Here is a 7238-nt window from a genome sequence, read left to right as displayed (position 1 = left end):
GGGGTATGATCTTGGAGGAAAATTATATTTTACACTAGGGATTGAAGGGTAGTTTTCATGAAAGTAAATTATATATTTCGCATATACACAGAATTAAGCCATTGTCGGTGGGAACTCAAACTTCAGGGAATTATTTGTGTACCTTATATTTGTAGGACTTGGAGGAGCGTGTGCGTGTGCGTTGTATAAGACATAGGTTGGGTATGTTTCGCTCGGAATCTGTCAACAGCTGTCGACCAGCTGGTAAAAACCATATCAAAATCTGAATTATAACCAAAACCATTGTATATGTGAAGAGCAAACACAATAACACACCAACCTCATCATTAACAAACCATTATTACCTCATAGAGTTTGTTACCTACGGTCACTTGTTTCCTTTAGATATAATCTGTGCGTGTTATTCAATCTCCAAGCAGATCTTGCGTGGCACTAGATTTCCAGAGCTGAAACGTCCTCAGCACTGGAAATCCAGTGCTGATTGTAGTATCAGCACTCGGTTTCCAGTGCTGACAGGAGGGCTTCCAGTGCTAAAGCTGCCTCAGCATTGGATTTCCAGTGCTGACGCCGGCTCAGCACTGTATCTGTATCTATATAGCCGGTATAACCGCCCTTCGGGGTAACACACCAGCTTCGCAGGCACGCGGCGCGGTAGCAACTGGTTATATTACACCGAACGACCCGTCACATCTAACTTTTGCACATCTATCTGTAAGCATTCTTTAAAACTACCCAGAGAAGGTGCCCCTACTGTGCTTGGTGATAACAAATTCCACTCTACGATAGTTCTGGGAAAATACGAATTTTTAAACACATCAATCCTAGGTTGGTAACTCTGGTACTTGAAGTCATGGCTGTTTCTTGTTCTTTTTTGAGCTGTTATAAGATAATTATCAGTCGGTACGTCCACTAGTTTATTGGTCATTTTGTACATCATGCAACGTCTGGACATTTTCCTCCTGTCCTCAAGTGATGTCCACTGCAGATCTGTCTTCATTTTGGTAACACTAGCATCCCTGTTGCAGTTGTTTGTACAGAATCTAGCAGCTTGATTCTGTACCCTTTCCAGTTTATCTTTGTATTTCTTTGTATATGGATCCCATACTGTTGCAGCATATTCAAGGTCAAGTCTTACTAGTGACGTGTATGCGAGTGATTTTACCCTGGCTGGACATGCCCAAGTTACGTTTGATCACTCCCAATGTCTGTTTAGCCTTGGTTGTTATTTTGTTAACATGCACACCCCACTTCAGCCCAGTTGTTAACGTTAACACCTAGGTATGGGTGGGGTTTTGTGGTTGCTAATGTCTGACTACAAAACTGGTAAGGGGACACATTTGGTGTGCGTTTGTTCGTTATATGCATGATAAAGCACTTATCAGGATTGAACTGCATTGCCATTCTTCCAGGGTGTTCAGATCTTTCTGAAGAAGTTGTGAATCATTCTTTGCAGATACCTCTATACATAGCAGACAATCATCGGCGAATAACCTCACACTTGAGCTTGAATCTAGCTGGTATGGCAGGTCGTTTATGTACAAGAGGAAAAGCCATGGTCCCAGGACAGTTCCTTGCGGAACTCCCGACCCTACTTTAACTGGAGCTGACGCTTTCCCTTCTACCACTACTGTTTGTTCTCTGTTCGTCAGGAAAGCCTTGTGGTACCTTGAATTCCATAGTACTCCAGTTTTGATATGAGTCTGCTATGTGGGACTTTGTCGAAGGTTTTAGTGAAATCAAGTATTGCTAGATCCACCTGTCTTTTATTGTCCAGTGCCCCGGCTATGTCGTGAACTGTTAAAATAAGCTGTGTTTCTGTGGATCGCTTTGCTCTGAAACCATGCTGGTAGTCCGTTAGTATATTGTGACCTTCTAAGTGTTTCATGATATGGCTATGGATAATGTGTTCGAGTAGCTTACTGGAAATACAGGTAAGTGAAACAGGTCTGTAGTTACTGGGGACCGCTCTTTCTCCCTTTTAGAAAATGGCGCAGATGTTTGTATCCCTCCAGTCTTGGGGGATTTCTCCTGTGTCAAGCGATTGTTGGAAAATGTTAGTCAAAACAGGTGCGATTTCACTGGCTGTCATTTTGAGGAACCAAGGAGGTATTTGGTCTGTCCCGGATGCTTTGGACGGATTAAGGCCTTGCAACATTTTTTCTACACTATAAGTGGAAATTTCTATACGTTCCACAGGAGGGGTGTGGGGTTCCCAAGAGATAGCATGTCTGTGGTGTCTTCTTCTGTGAACACACTTTTGAACTGTGAACTGAGTGCTTCTGCTGGACTTCCAGTGCTGACGACCACTTCAGCACTGGTGTTACAGTGCTGACAGAGGAGACCGTTACTTTTGTATATTTGCCTAGGTGTTACTTACTAGCCAAGAAAGATTCCTTGGGACACTACACCTAATAATAAAGAAGATATGCAGGATTTAGTAAAGTCCGATTTCCGGGGAACAGCGTTACCAGCAGTACCATACCTGGCCGGTAGGGTCGCTGCTGCGCAAGACGATGACATCATTGCTAGCCAACCAGATGCGAGACTCACATTTCCCGCCATTGTTTCAGTGAACCAAGTGCACAATGTGTGTTTTATATAGTGTAATAGTGTATGATTCTCGGGAATCTTTCAGTGGACTGAGTACACAGTGTATGTTAGTGTATGATTCTCGGAATTCTTTTAGTGTCGGACCAAGACACAGTGTGCTAGTGCATGATTCTCGGGAATATTTAGTGGACCGAGTACACTGAGTGTGTGATAACGTTAGTGTATGATCCCCGGGAATCTCTGCGTAATAAGTACACACTGTTTGAGTTCATAGAGTCTAACTTTGGTAAATGTACGACAAAGTAATACTGATTTTAAACATTTAAATTTCTGGTTGGCTGTTAGCTCCAAGCCCCCTTCGCGGGAAGGCTTACCATCGAAATCGAACACACAAAATCATGTTTACAGTTTGTAATCAAACGGAACACTACTTCTATCTTTCCCGCGAACTTTTCGTCATTAGTGACGTAAGGGCCGATCGTTCCAATCGTAACGAAGGCCAGACGCGTTGGTAGGAAGCAGAGCGACCAGAGCACAACACGGCTGGAACCCAGGCTAGGATAGCATTTCCTACCCAGTCATTTTTATGTAGTTAGTGGAGTTAGCCCCTTGGCAGTTCATCGGTTCGAGCAGGGTTTCGCGAACGCGTTCGAGTCAACTGCGAAACTGTTCTACTCCCGTCGGCCTTTGCGCGAACTATCCCCGTGATATAGAACGACGCAGCAAACGGAGCTCGGCGTACACAGCGCGTCTTTCAAGTTCATCATGCTTGTTTATTATTTGATCAAATGGACTGAGTACACAGTGCGGTTGTACTGTATACAGTGTGTGTTGAGTACATACGTACAAAAAAAGGAACAGCGATTTCGACAAAAACTCGATGGCCTATCGCCCATGGTATGAACAGTCGAAGTCACATCGAAGCCGGCTTAAAGGGACATAATGTAAAAAATAAAGTCACTGTTTTCGGTCATTTTTTCACATTATGAGTTGAATCGACCTTATAACACTGCACAGCAATATTCACAACGCATGGATACGACTTTGTTGTACCGTGAGGACGTCTTGAAATATGCGCACTTCCCACCGCCGCTTGAGGAAAGCGGGAGTTGTCCGCCATTTTGTCCAACGTTCCGACGAACCAAGGCGCGCTCTAGAACGCGTTCGGTGGTTCGCTCGAATCGTTACTGAAGTTTGTTGAAAGTCCCCGCGAAGCTCTGAAGATCTGCTACCGCAACGGTCAATTCGAAAATCTAGGACTGACTTACTTCCGGGTAGGCTACCCGGAAGTAATGTGAATTTGGTCGCGGCTTACTTTGGCGTTGTTAATTAGCGCTAGAAATGTGATAAAATGACGCAGATAAGTTGGAAATTAGTTACCAAAGTCAATCTGACTGGAGATTTTAAAGTTCAGAACATTTGAAATTTTGGCGCCAAATTTCTACATTATGTCCCTTTAAAGGCACCCAGAGCAGTTTTTAGTGCATTGAAATTGGAAATATTCTGGATGAGACAATCGGTACCAATTTAGTACTAAACATGTACCTCTGTGTTCTACACACACTGCTCTACTCCATTATTTGTTTTCAACGACTTTAAGTATGATAGCATTGAGATGTATACTAGGTTTATCACTTTGAAATAAATAATATAAATCTCTGTCTTTATCTCAAGTATATATCAATAAATCACCCTTGCTATTGTACAATACAAAATATGCAAAGAGTCATTTATTTTAAATACAAGCCAAACTTTATTGAACAAATATGTCATGTCCAAATATCAACAAACAAATGGAATCAACAATATCTCAGGAATCTGCTGCCAAACATCTGGCCATTTTTTTGGGCCAGAGTGATATGATTCCAATATAAGTCCAAATCATAAGTAACACCGCTGTCACTCTCATCAGTTCCACAGCAGAACATCACCTGTATAAAATTTCACAGTAGGTTATGACACTTGAATTTTCTTCAGACAAAAGATTTTTCATTTACAATGATAAATAGTTGTAACTAGATTAAGTATATATGAATCACTTCACTCATCATATGCAATGATATAATGTCAATCAAAGAAATGAATGTTGCCGATACTGTGAGCTGCAAGAGGCACATCCTCAGCTGTTCTCGGGTATAACTCCATCTAATGCAAAAACAGAAAAAAAGGTAAATATCCATTCGTCATGCCCGTAATGTTTATCAATTACCCATATCATACACTCATTCAGGCACGCACACTCATTCACTACCCCTATTATTTTAGCATCTGTATCATATTAAGACTAATATATTATAAATTCATGTCAAGATTCTTATATTATATCAAGATATATTATAGACTTATTCAAAGATTTATATTACATCATATTTAAGAATTATTCCAAGATTTATATCATGTTACTTTTAAGATCATATGTTAAGCAATGACCCAGGTACTCACAAGATAGAGAGACTACCAAACCCATAGGTTAAAGAAAGCTGGAGTTATAATGATTATCTTCCACTTTCAATTGATCTAACATTCCAGAAATAAATCGTTTATGAGAATCATTGGAAGAACACACACCAAGACGATTTAACAATTGCATAAGATCAGTAGACTGGCTATAAGAATGAATCAACTCTGAATTAATCATGTGAAAAGGATAACTACACTGACCCCCAGAGACAATGAATAAGATAAGGAAAGTAGCAAAAAGTCATCTTAAAAACTCAGAAGAACTATGGCTAGAATGCTAAATAATGTTCATTTATGTCAAAGGTTTCAAAATCAGTAACAGGAATTTCGGATTTCTGCATAGTCAATACAACAATAAAGTTCCAAACAAGGGGATTTATTTCCTTTGAAATTTGCAACATATCAATTTCATGGAGGGAAGTTGGACACTTAACAAACTTATCAATGAATTTGGAGGATTCTTGATGAATTTAACTATTCATGCACATCAAAGAAGACAGAAGGCTAGAATTAAGTACGTCTTTGTTAACATCTGTGAACATAGAAGCAACGTTGGATTGAATGGACTTTAACTCAAGATCACGCTTGTATTTAGTCTTGCTGCATATAAAGCCAAATGGAGGGATTCTATCAAATCACAGCCTTTATAGTATAACAATAAACTTAATTTAGTTGATTTAGTTGAACTTCTGTGGATTAAAAGAAATGGTCCCAGATGTTTTCAGTCTTCAAAAAACGTACTTTTTTTCCCAACTTTGAGGAGCTGTAAGTCTCAAAGTGTAAAATATATTTGCTTGAAATTTATAACAGATATAGATACTTGAATTAGCTGTCAAATGAATCCTTGCAAAGTTTGGGTTCTTGTCTTGCTGGAGTACGGCTGCTACCAGAATTAGGTTACTTTTCGTGATTTTGGAAAAATGTGATTTTTTGCTAACTTTGAAATAGAAAAATCTGATAAACTAAAAGGGGTTTCTGGTTCAATTTTTGTCAAATGTAGACCTTAATATAGTCTATTGACTGCATAGTTGATAAAGTTTGGATGTATTTTCTCAGCCTGTCCCTGAAAGTAGGTCATTTGTTTTACATATGTCCCTAAATATGGATTTTGGCTGTCTTTGAGTTAAAGAAAAGACCAAAGTGAATACTTTATCTAACTCAATTTTATATCAAGTGTAGACCTTAGTATTGTCTATTGAATGAATGGTTTTAAAGTGGGTTCTTGTTTTATTGCCGCGTAATTGTCCCTAAAAGTAGATCATTTCTAAACCTCTCCCTGTATTTGGATTTTTGGCTGTCATTAAACTAATAAAAAGACCAAGGTGAATACTTTTTCTGACTCAACTTTTTCTTAGGTCATGTCAGTACCCACAGTGTTGTTATGACGTTTGTTACAGGGGGACACACCTCTCCACCGGGCTGCCATAAGAGGGCACACAGAAACTGCACAAGTTTTACTCACAGCCGGGGCAGATCCTTACGCACAAGGCGAATATGTAAGTAGAATTACCGTTAACTAATCAAAAGTATCTTTAGCACTTGCACGGGTATGTTGAAAAGTACTAAAAGTGTGCTCCACACAACCCCCGGCCCCCCGATCCCCCCCCCCCCCCACACACACACACATAGATTCCACAGTCCTGAAACTTGCTATATTGTAACTTGAAATGTGGGCGTTTCATCCGGGATTTTTTTTTGCGAAAAGTTCTAGCTTTTGATTAAGGAGATTCATATAGAATAAAACACGGTGTATTCTCTATCACCCGAGGTACAAGCCTGACCGCGGAAAGGATCGCCCGAAGGCCGGAGGGTGATCCGACCCACGGGAGGGCTGGGACCGAGGGTGATGCGGAATACACCGTGATATGTTTGATTTATGTCATACCCACCTGAGAAACCCCATGTTTTGATGCGAAATCCGCCAGAAGTTGAACAAATTTGGTGCCCTCGAACAAAAATAGTTACAACAGTAATGTTCTAACGTCCGAATCAGGTATTCGAATTTTCGACGGCGCCACACTCGTCCCGCTCGAAATAGTTCGATTTATTCGAATGGAGCCCGTGTGATACAACTTAGAGCCCGTGCCATACGGAAAGTTATCACCCGGTCCGGAACACCCGTATCGAACGTTTTCGCGTCACAGGTATGACATAATTTTAGTTATGAGTTACGATGTTTGTTGCATGCATGGTATCTCTCCGCAGCCACACAAGTCACAAAGAAATGT

Source organism: Branchiostoma floridae, unplaced genomic scaffold, assembly GCF_000003815.2.
Source record: "Branchiostoma floridae strain S238N-H82 unplaced genomic scaffold, Bfl_VNyyK Sc7u5tJ_1548, whole genome shotgun sequence".
NCBI lineage: Eukaryota > Metazoa > Chordata > Leptocardii > Amphioxiformes > Branchiostomatidae > Branchiostoma > Branchiostoma floridae.
Note: the sequence above shows the minus strand (reverse complement) of the source record.